Source organism: Orycteropus afer, unplaced genomic scaffold (assembly GCF_000298275.1).
Source record: "Orycteropus afer afer isolate SDZICR_OR568_19922 unplaced genomic scaffold, OryAfe1.0 scaffold00011, whole genome shotgun sequence".
In the NCBI taxonomy this organism is placed as follows: Eukaryota; Metazoa; Chordata; class Mammalia; order Tubulidentata; family Orycteropodidae; genus Orycteropus; species Orycteropus afer.
Window position 1 is genome coordinate 14589388 of NW_006921598.1, and position 16980 is coordinate 14606367.

Here is a 16980-nt window from a genome sequence, read left to right on the forward strand (position 1 = left end):
TAAAATCTCAGGAGACTATATCAAGACCTTTACTAAAATTCCAATTTAACATCTGCTGAATCTTACAGTTCAAGCCAAGAAGAAGCTATTAATGTTGTATGTTTTGTTCTTTGTAAATTATGGTTATACTAATAGCCATACTAGTAATAATTTGGTTTTCCAGTAGATGTTTACTTTTTCCATCACATAATCTGCTTCTAGAACATAGACATAAGTCCATTTTAATATGACCTTTCACTAATTATAAAAATTATACCAGTTTATTGCAGAAACTTTAAGAAGTCAAGAGAAGGATAAAGAAAAAATTTTAAATGCCTGCAGACACTGCAGAGATCCCTCTGTTAACCATTTGGTATGTTTTGCTCACATATCCTTTATCCAATTTGAACACACAAAATCATAAGCATATTCCTTAAAAAACAAACATGGTAAATTTTAATGAATACTGTTTTATGTCTTTAATACTCTTTCTTTCCTCAGTTTTCCTCAGCTGTTTTTTTCTTACAAGTCAATAAATATTTTACCTTCTAAATACTGCATCAATTTAAATCTTAATTCAACAACAAATGCAAATACATATTGTAGCTCAAGCTGACTTCAAAAGAATCACAGAATCATTATAGGTTTTAAACAGAAATGTGATTTGAGGCTTTTTAGTTTCAAAAATGTCTGCTTTCCATTAGGTGCTGTCTTTGAAATGCATCATTATAGCATAATGATTCTTAATTTGTCCATTGCCTTTCTCTTGTTCTACATCTCTAAATGTAATGTTGTTGTTGTTGTGTGCCATTGAGTCAATTCCAAGTCATACTGACTGTTTATGACAGAGTAGAATGGCCCTATAGTGTTTCCTAGGCTGTAATCTTTGTGGGAGCTGATCACCAGGTCTTTCCTTAAAGCCTCTAGGAATTCTAACCACCAATCTTTCCGTTAGCAGCTGAGCACTTAATCATTGCTCAACCAGGGTTCCTTCTAAACATAATAAATAATAGAAAAATCTGACATTAGTCCACATTAGGGACAATTTTGTTTTCACTATCTTTCCATGAACTAACTTGTGCTAATGTTCTTCTAATACGAAGGACTCTCTTTGTCTCACAGCAGCCACCTATCCGTATTTGGTTTGGCTTTAATCTTCATCTAATTTCTCCATTCCCTACCCCTGCTCAATCATTTTTAAGCATATCAGTGGTTTTATAATCAGTTCTTATTATGCTGAACATGATTGTTTATCATTGATAGAATGTTTTCCTAGTATTCTCATAATTTCAATAGATTCTAAACAGTTTGACTGAATACAGATGCTGCTTTTTCTGTGACTCACCCCAGCTGGCCTGTGCATACATCTGAAACATTTTTCAGGGACTATATTTTAGCTCTGGAATGGTCACTAAACTCATAGAAAGGACGGTGGTTCTACTCTGCCAGAAGTGCTCATGGTGTTACCAGACATAGCGCATCTATTGTTCTTAGCTGCTGTCTGGTGACCCTAAGTGTGTCTCTTTGTAGGGAAAAAGGCTGCTCCACTTCGCCATCATTGTAGTTGGAGGAAGATGCCCGTTTGGATACTCCATTTGGATACTCCATTGCTTTGTATTTGAATACTGCAATTACTGCAACCCCTCCTACTATACTGAATTTCCTCTACACTCCTTGTTCTCATTGCAGTTCTGCAGATTCCACTAGGCTTTGAGCCTTAGGACCACAGTGACTGAGGGTTGCTCTTTTCCGTATTCCCAGCATTTAACCCAATGCCTGGCACCTAATGGGCACTTAAATAGAAATGAAACATCATTTATGGAAAAACTCACTCCATTCTTAATTCTCTTTTGTAGTCACTGCCCTCCTTACCTGGCCGAAAGACAGCCTGAAATTTCCTCTATGGTCTAGAAATCCCCCTTGCTATATTGAAATTTGGTCACTTTCTGCTTATCACTCATGCCCCTGACTTATCAATCAATGGTCTCCTTAGCAAGAATTCAGTAACTCAATTTATTACAAATAAATCTAATTAATATTTTTCTCTTAGGAAAAATAGTCATCAGATGAATGGTTGTTAAGTGCTGAAGCAGCTACCAAAGGAAATGATAGCCTTTGCTCTGGAGCATGTCCCAGAACCATACCACGAACCCCTTACCTGTGGCAGACGGGGCTGGAGAGGAGTCTGGAGCTTCCTGTCAAGATGGGGTCTTAGAGATCACTGTAGAGATGACCAGCCCCAGGGAGCATAAGTGTCCATGATTGTCCTATGATTACTGACTAAGGCATGACTTCATTTGTAATTCTACAAAATTCTGTAGAAGTAAATCCGAGAAAACTGGATGACTGAGAGTCAAATTTACCCCGGTGGATAAAGGTGCTGAACATGATGATATCTTTACTTTGTCCCTGACCTCTCTCTTCCTGGCCTGCAATTTCATACAATTTGAGATTGGTGGCTTTTCAGTTAGTACTCATTTCTCTAAATTTAAACTCAGATCTTAAGTTCTGCCTTAAATATATGCATGTTTTCCCTTTTGTTGTAAATTTACATGTATGTTTGGAAGAAACATAATTTTATCCACTTGCTTTTATTTCTCAGTTTCCATAAAGTGTGCATTTCTTCCCTCTGTACGCCCTCTAAGTTTGGATTAGGTTAACAGGTTGTTCCCAGTATAAAACGTTCAGGCAGATGTTCTCTTCAGGGGCAGACTGTGTAGGAGGAAATCTCTTTGATGTTTTTCTCTATCTTTCTCTCTCTTACCCTTTTCTGCCTGTTTCATTCTCTCTCCTATTTCTTCTGGCTTTTTCTTGATCCATCAAACCTAACCAAACCAACCCCATTGCCAACGAGTCAATTCCAATTCATAGCACCCCCATAGGACAGTGTAGAACTGTGTCATTGGGTTTCAAAGCCTGTGACCTTTATAGAAGCAGACTGCCTCACCTTTCTCCTTCAAAAGAGTGGTGAGTTCAAACTGCCAGTCTTCCAATTGGTAGCCAAGCTCTTAACCACAGCCACCACCAAAACTCCTTTGTTCATAGGACGTGGGAAATGGGGATTTAGCAACCAGCTTTTAATGTAGTCATATAAATACTAAACAAGATGATCCAGATCCTAAAGAGGAGACAAAAGTGAGTAGATAAAGCATGGGAAAATTGAACACCCAATGTAAACATTGCAGGAACTCTGAGTCTTCAGAAACTGGCCTGCTTTAACTATGTATAAGTGGTAAGTCTTTTGCCTTCTGGAAGACGACCACTGTAGAATGGATAAAATATTCCAGTGTAATAGAGATGACAAAAATATCTTTGACCCTAATTCTAGTATTTTGATTGTAAAAATGAAAAAAACAGCCCCCCATTATTGTTAAGTCAGAAAACATTCTAGGTTCATTCATGCCTTATTCCCCTACTCTTGCTAAGAAGTCAAACAAAAGTGAAATGTGAAAATTTACATTAATTTCTAAATTTTGTCAATTTTATGTTTCTTCATGGTTATAATTCTAGGGCACACATAGGTTAGTTCAGGTATTTGCAACTTTTGAAATGAAGCAAGAATACTTTAATGCCATCAGAACCTCATAGCTGTCTTCCTGTCACTTTCTCTAGAAATAATTAAGAACATACAAATGCCAAATAGATTGAGCAGTGAGAGAATAAGGAACCCATTAGTGCCTAACGCATTTGACTGCTAACCAGAAGGCTGGCGGTTCAAACCCACCAGCCACTCCTCAGAAAGAAGGTTAGGCAATCTACCTCTGTAGAGATACTGCCTCGGAAACCCATGGAGGGCTTGCTGTGAATCGGGACCGACTCAACAGCAGTGAGTTTGGTTTTTTGCTTTTCGGTTCTGGAGAGTTGGCAACAATCTGTGTCTAATTTACATAAAAACCCATTCTTTATTCTTCATTTTCACCAAATATACCAGCTTTAGAGTGAATTCCCCATCGTTTGGTTTTACAGGTAATTTACAGATTCTATTACTTCAGATTTCAAAGAAAAGTTGAAGGAATTAAATGTACTCCATGAGGTATTCAAGGAGCTCTGGTGGTGCAGTGTTTAAAGCATTTGGCTGCTAACCAAAAAATCAGTGCCTCAAACCCACCTGCTGCTCTGTGGAAGAAAGATGAGGCAGTCTGCTTCTGTAAAGATTTGCAGCCTTGGAAACTCAATAGGGGTTGCTATGAATCGGCATCAACTTGATGGCAATGAGTTTGAGTGAATAAGGTATTCATTATTATTATTTAAAAGTTTGCTTCTCTTCTTTGGGGGGAAATAAGACTTAATTTAAGGTGCTTTTCCAAAGACTTTGATAAGCAGAGGAATGCAGTAGCTGAGCGTCTCCCTGTCTTTCTGTCTGTGATACAGGCTGCTGCACTAGACCTCTCTACTAGCTCTATACAGAAACGATGAGCCCTTGTTATTTTATGTCTTTATAGAACAACTCAATTATATTATAAGGCCTGTTAAGAAATATGATCAATTCACATATATTTCTTCTATATTTGCTTGCATGTGTGAAAAAATATCTCCATAAATATTTAAGATACTAACTTTGATGCTCCCATTTGGGCTTAACTCTCTTAAAATTTAAAATGAGTTATTTATTCTGATAGAATTACACATAAAATTCATAAACTTTTTCCTTTTATCACTGACTGTTGTCTTTTTTTTTCTGTCTTAAATTTATGAGGTTTTTACATCCACTCTGTGTTCTTTACTTTTTCTTATAGTTCCTCTTCCAACAGTGTTTGCTTTTTACCAGTCCCTAAAGAACTTCTGTTGTCATCATTTAACATCTGAATGGCAATAGTATTTTGTAAATGCTTTACTACTGGTTTTTACAAGTTATTCTCATGCCTTCAATAAGGTTGGGGTTATTATTTGTAGTTCAGTATAGAACTTTGCTATTATTTGTAAGCACATACATGTTCTTCTTGACTCTGCCTTTTCCAGTAGATTTGGAAAAATCTGACTAGAAATCATGCACACTTTTTGGCTATATAGAGTTTTGAGTACATTAATTCTAGGAGACTTCAAATTTTCTTGTGGCTTTTTATCCTTATGTGGGAAATGCTATTATACATCAAAAGGAAAGTATTTTATTTTGTCTCTCTAAACTCTGAAGCATACAAGAAGATGGAGTAATTTGATGTAAACAATACTGAACCTGGAAAATTCTCAGATAGCAGATGTTTAGATAAAATATAGTAGTTGAAAGAAATATGAGTTATTAGAGTACATATTTAAAACTTCAGTCTTATTCCTCTATGCTTTTTAAAAATAGTATATTTTTTAAAAAAGATTCTTTGGGTCTCCACTGTTAACAGATATTCTGATATATATCACCATGAAATTCAGGAATTTAATACGAATGTTGATTTATTTCCGTACGTTATTTTAAGAATACATACATATTGAATATTGAAATATATATATGCATATATATATATATATATATATATATATATATATATATATTTCTCTCCTTCCTGTTCCCAGATAGTCTCCTGAAGAGTGAAACTTTGAAGCTATTTTCCCAAATACTAAAACGTTCCCAAATTGTACAAGATTTAGTCACTGATCACAACTTCAGACCATCTATTTATGGTTTTTATAAGAAACTGCAATGAATGCCCAGTACATGTTTCTACCATAAACAGGTTGGGAGCCCACTTAGAGAAACTTGAAGCAGGATCAGTGCCTTCTGAACATATGCCTCTTAGGGTATCTTTATATTCTAAAGTATGAGGAACTCACAGGCTTCCTCTCATACTTTCTTTAAGTTTCATAAACCAACAACAATATCTAAGGTCAATAGATTTTTCTCCTTGATAATATTCTTGGTTTTTGAGTTCTCTTGAGTTTATTATTCATTCACTCTACTGTACTTTAACCACCCAACAATCAGTTAAATTCATTTCTCTAGGAGAATGTTTCCCAAACTTACTCATACTGAGTCACATATACAATCATAGTATTTGTACAGCACACCAGAATAAACTGGAGAGGATTTTGGTAGTTTCTGTGTGAAGCTGGTGAAGAAAAATATCATATTTTCTTTATCTTACATATTTATAATTAAAAAAAAAAAGCAAAGCACAAATGTTTGGGAAGATATTACATATTGAATTTGTATAAAACTTTCCAATAAAACCTTTTCATATTTTCAAATTTTTAACTGAGAAACTTGAGCTTGCTTTAGTATACATATTTTTTATTACAGTTTTATGTTTAACTGACTCCACACATATACTGATCAAGATATTTTCAATAATATTCTCTTCACATTCTTGATAGAAATCATTTGTGAGAAACTTTGTTCACTTAAGCAAAAGGTAGCAAATAGCAACAACATATTTATCACTTTTTCCTTTTGAGAGAAGCCTCTTCATAACCATTAAGCAGAATTCAAATCATTCAAACTCTTTAAATTAAACATAAATGGTATATTTATATTCTAAATCTAACAACTGTTCCTTTTCATTCATTAGTAAATATAATATTTCAATTCCTTATAAAAAACAACAAATTTCAAATCAAATTGATATCATTAAAGTCAAGTAATTCAAATACAGAAGAACCTTTTCCTCAATACTACACAGGTATTATGGTCTTGATAATTTTTTTAATAAAGATCTAAATTATTGTATTGACTAGACATCATTGCAAATTATTTTTTCTAGAGTTTAATTTTTGCTTTTTCAGTACACATTATTATTTCTCATAATCTTTTTATGTGTTGATAAAGTAAGCCATTTTGAAGCCAAAAATTATAGTTTCATGAATCTTCAAAATGAGAAACATCAAATATTTTTCTATTTTTATTTTAGCTTAGAAACTGTCAACAAAAGTGTTCTTTTGGACAATTAGTAGTTAAATATGAACAGCAGGGAGTAGGATTCTTATAGTACTTTTTCCAAAAACTTTAAAATAGATGCTACTGTTAAAGCTTGGATTTTATTAGGTTATTATATTGATAATATTCTCATGAATGCAATCCAGATCTATATACCATGTATTTATATACACTTATACATGAGAGCTTCTTTGTAAATAAAACACTGTGTACTAAATCTCAGGATGCTCAGAAGGAATTCTTAATGTAAATAAAGACTTTTTGCCAGAATACAAACTATACAGTGTTTCTATAGTATATTATTCATTCCAAATGAATATTTCAAGCCCAGTAGTTTGGGTACCTTTTTGCAGATCAAATATTGTTCTTCCAAGTGGTTTCCTTCAGGGTTCTTAGAAGTGCTATTACCATTAGTCTTACTTTGCAATAAGAACTTTTTTTTTTCCCCAGTATAACATGTTCTTTTCTAGTCAGTCTTGAAATACTTGAACATCTTGTCCCCTTACTAATCCCTGAAGGAGTGTACATACTACCAGTTCATTTCAAATCACTTCTTCCAAGAAGTCCTGTACTACACAATCAACCACCCAAGTATCATGCTTCTTTCTTTGACCCTTATATTATGTTTTGGCATTTGTGGAATTCTGCCTTATGCTATAGCTGTTTTAGTTTCCATGGTTTATCTGCAGATATAGTTTTGCTTTATTAAGACACAGCCTTTAATGCATTGCTTTTTGTATGTCACAAAGTGTCAGAAGCAATGTCTTTTTCATAATAGAAGCCTTACTATATATTTATTGAATTAAATAAAATTTGTTTAAAACCCCATTCAAATTTTTATATATTTTATTAATACAAACCAACACATCTTGAGCAGTTTATCTGTAAACAAGATGATGTCTAAAGCAGCTCAGGTTTCTTAGCAACCATGTGGGAGAAAAGTTACCCCCCTTTAGTTGAAAGAAAGTACAGGGTATTCCATAATATATGATAACAATAATGATAGCAATGAGAGGAAAAAGCAGCAACTTATTCTCCTTCATTCTCAAAATAAAAGTGTGAATTTATTTAATGACAATGCATTCCCTGCTACAAAATTCAGAAGGTGATTAAACCAGTTATCTGCTATTGTGCCTTAAGCACGAGAACATATTTGCAAAGTTGTTGGTCATCAAAAGTGCAATCTGCATCACAGTCAAAACGTGCAACCAACTCCTCTGAAGGCCAAAAATACATTTTGAGTTTGATAAGAAATTTTAATTGTTTCCTTACAGATATTTAATACTGGTTTTGAATACATGTAAAACAATTAAATCAAGTAATCATATTTGACTTGTATCAAATTGACCTGATTAGATACTATTCTAAGGGGCACAATAGCCAAATAGGTGGAGCCGGTTTGCATTTCAGTAATAACACTTCATTTTTTCTTTCATTTTTTCATTTGACCTTCTTAAGATGTCTATAAGTGAATTTCCTGCTTAATATTTTGTCCTGTAATAAATGAGCCCTCTGAAAAGGAAGGAAAGGAAGAAAGGAGGAAAGATAAAAAGAAAAGAACTTCATAAAAACTCTTCCTTTCCGTGCAGGAGGCAGTCAAAAGTACTAATAGGTAGGCTTCCTAAAATAACCTTCAAGAATGTTTTTATGAAAAGATTGGGTTGCAAGTTTTATATTGCTGTTGTTAGGTGCCGTCGAGTCGTTTCTGACTCACAGCGACCCCATGCACAGCTGAACGAAACACCGCCCGATCCCACGCCAGCTCCCATAAGCCTTGATAATAACAATAAAACAAACAAAAAAAGCAAATGATACAAATCATGTTTTAATCATTTGATAAATTGCCCGAAAAGCCTTGTCTTACCAAAGAAAGGAAGTAAAATAATTTTGTGTGTGTGTGTGTGTGATTTGGGTGAAGATTTACAAAGAAAGGAAGTAAAATAATTTTTAAAGGTAGTTTGGGGAACAGATTTCAAATCACAGAACACTAAAGCTAGAAAGGACATAGCTTCCATAAACCCTTTGTTTCTTTCAAAGAAGGAAATGGAGGCACAAAAAAGGTTCATAAGTGATTACTTTAATAATACGTTTCACTGATGAGAGAAATATAAGAATGTAGGTGTCTTGACTCTTGGAATAGTTCTCTTCCCATCATTCTTAATTTAGTTTAGCTGATGATATTGTAGTTTTATTTGCGATACTTGAAAGCATGAGTATGCCACGCTGTGTTTTACAAAACTAATAAAACGTCAGCAATATGAGAACCTCTGCATAGTTAGCTGCTATTAAATCTTTAATAAAGGAAGGGAGAACAGCTGGGGAAGGAGAGGCAAAGATAATTGTGCCAGAACTATCCGAAAAAGACCATGTGAAGTTTCAATTGAATTGTAGTTTTCAAGTTAGCTTACAGAGTAAAAGTCTTACAATGTCCAGCTCTCATGTTTGACCACCTAGTTAACGTTGCCCAAAATTTTCACCACAAAGGAGTTTTGCCTGCCGAATGGATTGAAAGAGGATTCAAGTTGGTGCAAGGTCAAGATCAGGGTTTGGAATCACTTGATGTAGAGTCCAATTTACGAATGAGAACTCCTTCAACAGAGAATCATGTTTCTATCCCTGCTGTGTTCTGTTTCCTTGCATAAGCACGACTCAAGTTATTCTTCCATAGTCCCTCCATCAGGAAGCTCAAAATAAGCTCCATGTTATTTTTTTAAAGTGTATAAAAAGCAAACAAAATCATTCTACTCATGGAAGAAATATCCTCACTTACAAATTAAACCTGAGCAGTATTTCCCACTTTTCCAGGAAAGCCTATAAGGAGAAAAAAATCATTTTTCATGACTAAGAAAAGATTTACTGTTGACTGGTTGATAAAGGACTTTACCCCCAAAGGTGTAATTCAACCTAAAGAAAATCTGTCACACCAAAGAACCTGGGAAAATATTTCCATTTCCAGAATAAGTATGGCTGTGAGTAAATTTTCAGTCTTCTAAAAGAAATAAGTTCTAAAAGTTAATCATATCAATGCCCTAAATTTATCTATATTTTTAAATGTGTTTGTATTTATTTATTCTAGTATTCAACAGCAAGTTTTTATCAGTCATCATAACACTTTCAAACTATAAAAGAACGCCATTTCCATTAATATACAGAAACACCTTCAACTCAGTAACTTTAGATTATTTATTCCTTATAATCATCTCCACTATTTCTTCTGTTAATTAAGATAGTCAAGAGTGAATTGTGCTTAAAACTGGGAAGTAAAAGTTGGTTAAAGTTTAGAATTGCTAACATTCTCATGGTTATTTGGACTTTGTGTCAGAGCCAAGTTTTGCTCTCATTTTAAACAGTGCTATGATGATCATCCTTATCTGCTAAGGCTTTGAGCACATCCATAGTTATTCCCTAAAGAAAATGCCCAAACCAAAACACTGCCATTGAGTCAGATCTGACTCATAGTGACCCCTCCTTGGGTTTCCCAGGCAGTATTACTATGGAAGTAGATTGCTCAACCTTCCTTCTAAGACAATGCCCTAGAAATGAAATTTTTGAGTCAAGATTTTTACATATTTTAAGACTTTTAATGTATATTACCAATATGTTTTCCAAAATTGCAGCATCAATTGTCTTCCCATTGTTTGCTGACGGAAGTCCTCATTTCTCCTAATATTTGCTAACATCAAGTATTAGAGTTTTTAATTATTCTTTGGCAGTTTGGTTGGTGAAAAGGGCATTCATTTAGGGATTTAATTTGCATTGGTTTAATGATTAATGAAGTCAAATATTATGCCAGATTGCAACTGGTCAGTTGTACTTCTCATATCAGTTGCCTATTGTGGTTTTGCTCATAGGCTTTTTTTTTTTTTTTTTTACTGGTATATAGTTGACTTTATTGAGTGGTATTTAGTCTCAAAATAATAACCCAATTTCAAAGATGTAGCCATTTTTCCCAGTTTACAATTTGCCTTTACTTATGTCTTTCTTCTAAAAAAAAATTTAAATAGATTGTGTAATCATAGCTAGTGATCTGCTCGGAGGAAAAAGACTGTTGAAGAGGAAGACAGTAACAGGCATAGACTGACACCAGTGAGGTCAATTGTATGGTTGGTATGAGCCATTCTTGTCTTTTTTACCCGTCACAATCCCACTCTTTCAAAACCCCCAATCAAGTCTACTTCCATAAAAGCATATGCTGCTACATCATTTGGCACAGACCTAGTTACTGTCTTACCATGTTTCTGGGATAATTCCTGTAATCATTAATGTATTCTCAACCAGAGTGTAATCAGTTTAAGTACAGAACACTTTTTTATACCTCTGCCCTTTGGAACTCTAGCACCATGCTCAGCAGGTAATAAGCCTTGAACAATTACTTGTTCATTGATTGCAGATGTGTTTCCTTCCTTGTGTTCTATGGCCAAATCACTTTTTCTTATCTTACACATTTTATTAAGGCTACTCTGGTGGTGTAGTGCCTAAGGCATTTGACTGCTAACCAGAAGACTGGTGGTTCAAGCCCACCAGCAACTCCTCAGAAGGAAGACTGGGCAATCTACTTCTGCAGAGGTACTGCCTCAGAAATCCAAGGAGGGGTCACTATGAGTCGAAGTCGACTCGACAGCAGTGAGTTTTGTTTTTTTGGTTTCTGTCCATGCATGAAAATCACTGAGCCATTTTAAATGAAGTGATTTCTGTTCTGACTAATTATTAGTCAAACCTGTATTCAAAGTAAGTGATTTTTTCAAGTGATGGATAAATTGAGTCAAAGGAAATTATTTGACCCTTTGAGTTGACCCAGCTGTTGTTTAGCCAGTAAAAACACACTAAAACACATAGAATGTAGAGTTTCTCATGATGCTAGATACTGCTTGTTTAGTAGGGGAAAAAGTGTTACTGCTCATTCACAGAACAATACTAAAATGATCAAAGGAGCTATGCCAGAATAAATAAAATATATCAAGAACAGCTTTAATATATATAAAATTTTAACATATATATCTTTTGAACTTACATGCAATATATGTAACTTTATCAAACTTATAACTGTAAAACAGAAATCTTTATGAATTCTACCCAAAATTCCATATTTTAAAATTGAACTTTTTGGTGCACTTATATCTTTTGAGAGGTTCTCGTCTATGCTTACCATTTAAAACCTATATACTAGATGGTAAGATTTATATATGTATATATTTAAATACTCAACCATATATGACTCTTGAAAGCAGTTGCCATTTTAAGGACAATTCACTGTCACTACTTTTAAAATGTGCTAGATGTGGCATTGAAAGTCAATATTAATTGACGAATATACTATTCATAATAGCGTATTAGTATAGTGAATAACTGGGAGCTCTGGTAGCATAGTGGCTAAGACACTTGCCTGCTAACCAGATGGCTGGCGGTTCAAACCCACCAGCCACTCCTCGGAAGGAAGGTTGGGCAATCCTACTTCCGTAGTGATACTGCCTCGGAAACCCAAGGAGGGGTCGCTATGAGTCGGGGCCGACTCGATGGCACATAACAACAACAACAACATAGTGAATAACTGGACAAAGACCTGCTTTCTGGAATGCCTCTGATGCCCAATTAATGTATTTTAGAGATAAATAGGTGCTAAACTTAAAAATAAAGAATTTTCTGACATTTAACCGAAAAGAAGACTAAGTTTTCTATGCTGGAATTTGAAACTGACTTAATGTGGGACTTCATGCATAAGTAGTAATAGACTTTTGAAGCTTAAAGTTTAATCCTTTTTAGATCATCAAGAAGTTTAGTATGTTCATGTCTGTTTCTCATAAATGCACATTATAAACACTATCTGTCATCATCCCACGAAGTGTGGTACAGTTGATAGTTTTAGTGAGCAAGAAATCACTTTGGGGTAAAAGTCATTCTTTAAAATTAGTGATGGGGTCTGCTAAATGGAGGATGCAATAGAGAAGTTTGCACCGCAGGGCTCATGAATTACACAAACACTGGGCTGCATTCTTTGACGCCACCTATTACTAACTTATTATTTGGAGTCCTTTTTTAAAAAAAAAAAAAAAATGTAGTTCCTACTACCACCCAGTAAAAAAATATACTCTACAATCTTTTCTTGTTTTGCATATGATTGGTAGCATACCTTTTAACTGCTGTAAGTAATAAAAAAATATATGTGCAAGTTGGCTATAAGAAATGCCAAAGTTTCACCTAATAAAATTTTGGTATGCCTCAGTTTTCAAAGTAAATTTGATTTATTTGAGCCACCAGCCGTCCGATGACAGCCCTGTGTTTTTTTATATGAGTCATGTCCCAAGGGGTCTAGAATATGCCAATGGTGTACCTTGGACTGGATCCAGTGTCCGCAAACAGGTTTTCATTAGACTTTGATGCCAGTCACATTTGGGAGCAGAGAGGTTGCTGAAAACCAGCTTTACTTCGGGATCACTTCTTTCTTTTAGAAAAAACAACAAAGATCTTTTTTAGCAAAGCTTTGCGCCTCCACATTGTAGGTGTATGGCAATATTTTAGAGAGCAGTAATCTGTTATTGCAGGTGGTCGGGCTTCAAGCACTTCCGTATTTTGAGAATAGATCAGACGAAGTGCAACAACTTTTATTGAAAAATTGCTGAATTTGAAAATTAGAAACACATTTTCTGTGGCTAAGATTAAGTTAGCATGTATTACAGTCACTTGGACTTTTCTGTAGTACTAAGGGGAATATAATTACATAGGTTATTCCACATGTCATGAGAATGGAACCTTACTCACACTTAGAAACCTTTATCATGCTGACGTGTACCCTTACCCTTTAATCTCTTTAAAAATAAAGACTTTTCTAGTTTTGCATTAAGAATATGGAGTATGTCAGTCAATGAGAAATAAAGCAACCCTATCTTTTATTTTCATTCAAGGAAAGCAAGTTATATTGCTGATTTTTTTTAATTACATTTTTTTCATGCTTTTAGAGAAGGTTATATGTGAGAGTGGAGATCAAAATTGTTCTTTAAAATCTGTTGTTAAAGACACACACACATATTCATGTCAGTATGTATACAGATAAATATATGTAACATTTATGTGAGATTTTATTTAAAAGTGAGATTTGGAGTCTTATTCCTTAAATCAACAGACAAGAAAGTACGTGTATATTGTTTTCCCAGTGACAATAGTCTAAGAATTTTATCAAATAAAAATCTGTTACCACTAAAGGCAATCAGATCAAAAGAAGAATGAAGGAGCAAAAGAGGATAGCTCAGTTATTATCTAAGGTAAAGAAAGTCCCAGGTCTACTGAGTCAACAGGATGTTACCAAACACCCAGAGCAAAAATACAAGAAGTTTTCCTCTAAGAATTTGATGATATTGTCTTCTGACTTAGAAAATATATCCTATGACATCATAAATGAGAAAAAATAAATATTTTATTGTGTTTCATCAGAGTGGTGTAGATTAGGATTCCACACTTTTTTTCTTTTTAGGAAAAAAAAAAAAAATACCTATTTTGAAACTCCTGGTCTCAATCAAACTCAGATATATAATAACTATTTGAATATATTAGCTAATCAGAGCTCAAAATTTGTCAGTATATGTCTATGATGACAGATATAAATTTAAAATTATAGAGTAGGTGTTTGGTATGTGTTACAAATTAATGGTTATTGATCATTTTTGCTGGTGCAATCCTAACATTTTTTTTTGATTAACTGTGAGTCCCCACTCTGATGTTTTTAGGTTGACATCTACATTTTTCCATTATAGTTTTAAATAGAAACTTTTGTTGTTGTTGTTGTTGTTGTTAGGTGCCGTTGAGTCATCTCCGACTCATAGGGATCCTATGAACAGCAGAATGAAAATAAGTAGAAATAAATAGAACTTATTCTGTTTAGATATTTTAGATAAAATTTCTGACACATTATAAATATTAACATGTTCTACTCTTTTAAACATACTCAATAAAATCTAAATACCATAAAGATTTGTTACCCTCGTCATCTGTGTTCAAAATACACAAACAGATTGACTGCAAATGGGCTCAGAATACTGAGAAGAGTAAAATATTTTAAAGGAGGACTGTGTGTGTATGCACAATTCCATAAATTTACTAAAAATATGCAATTGTGCAGTTAAAATTGATTAATTTCATGGTACTTTAATTATACCTCATAAAGCTGTTAAAAAATACACAAACAAGTGATCTTTAACAATGAGAAATTTTATATTGTTTGTCTTTCCTTTGACCTGTTTCCATTTTATATTTCTCACAGAATCCTATCCTAGTGTAGTGTACTTTCAGTTTTAAAAGGTTTTTTAATAATTCTATCATACTTCTCTGCAATAAAAATGGGTATAGAAATTTAAATATCTTTTGTTTACAATGACCATAAGACTGTAAATATTAAAATATTTCTTCTTTTAGATTATTGTCATAATTACTAGAACACAGTTGATCAAAACATTAGTATGTTCTTTTATAAATAACTTAAAATAAAAACTACCACTTATTAAATATACATCATTTAATGTAACAGTAGGACTGTTTCTTTCTTTTATTTTAGTTGTTTATTTCCCAGGTACTCATTGCTAAATTGGGGAGCTCTGGTGGCTTAGTGCCTAAGGCATTTGACTGCTAACCAAAAGGCTGGCATTTCAAACCCACCAGCCACTCCTCAAAAGGAAGACTGGTCACTCTACTTCCATAGAGTGACCACCTCGGAAACCAAAGGAGGGGTTGTTTGAGTCAGGATCAACTGGATGGCAGTGAGTTGTTGTTGTTGTCATTGCTTTTCAACAAAGAAAAGGGAAACCAATTTACACAGACACAGAAGATAATCCTAGACCCCTGAGCCTTGAAAGAAAGGATATAGAAGTGGACTAAACCCCAACTAGCAGAAGAATTTGCATGAAAATACTGAAAAAGGAGACATATGTAGCTGTGGTCTGCCAGCGATCCTGAGCAAGCCTGATGGCACGGCAGACAGCTTGGAGAGTGCCGAGTGGTGGTAGGACCTAAGAATTAACCTAAAAATCAGCCCTGCTAGCCAGGGACTGCATGGAGGACTGCTCTGGTAGCTGGGCAAGAAAAGGTGAAGCACCAGCGAAGAGAAAGGTGGGCTGAGCTGTGGACTTTTGCCTGTCCGGAGGGTGCAGCCATTTTGAATGTTTACAAGGGGCTTGACCATTTTGGATATTTAAAGAGATAGCACTCTCCCAGATTCCAGGGGCTTAAGAACAGGTCCTGCTTGCCAGTAACTCCGAGGACACTCCAGACCTGGACGACTGAAAACTGAAAACCTGTGACATTCCCCTTGTTACTCTTATACCCCACACCCCTTGGTGAATGGAGGTGCAGCCATGCCCCACCCCCACTCACCTTCTGGGCCCGCAGGAACTCCATCCCAGTGCTCGGGTGGAGCCTGGGTGCCGTGCCCTCCCCTCCCCTGATTTGCTTCTTTTTTTCATTTTCTTTTTCTTTGCTCTTTCTTATTTCTGGTTTATAGTTTGCTTGTTTTTGTCTGTTTAAAAACTACTACTATTATTAATACTTTTGTCTTTGTTACTATTATTCTTTATTCTTCCCATCCCAGGGCCTAGTTTTCAGCTCTTTTTCTTTTTCCTGTTCCTGGTTGCAATTTTTTTTTTTTTTCTCTCATGGTTAACTCATTCCTTGTTTTTCTTTTAGCATTTTTCCCATTTTTTTTCTTCATTATTCTCCTTCTCTACCTTTTTTTTTCTCTTTTTGCCCTATCCCCAGATATTGCAAATTTTCTTCTTCTTCTTTTTCCCTTTTTGGTTACTGTTCCTGTGTGATTACATAGTATATTTTTTGTCCATGTGCTTTTAGTTTTTTGATGGTTATTCAGCTGTCATTTTTGTCTAATTGAGTGGGAGACAGCAACAGTCCCCATAAAACACAACTACACCCACACCTCCTGCAACTTCACTTACTAAGTGAGAGCCACCACCTCCTTCTCCATCAACAGGCCAACGATAAAAAACCACCAAGAAGAGCGTGAATCACCCTTGGCTGCTTTTCACAAACAGTTAATAGAGATCTAAATACAACAATGCCACGATGTCTCAGAGACAACAGACCATCACAGTACACACAAAGAAGTAAGATAAAGTGGTAGAAACAAGGGAGCAGGATACAGA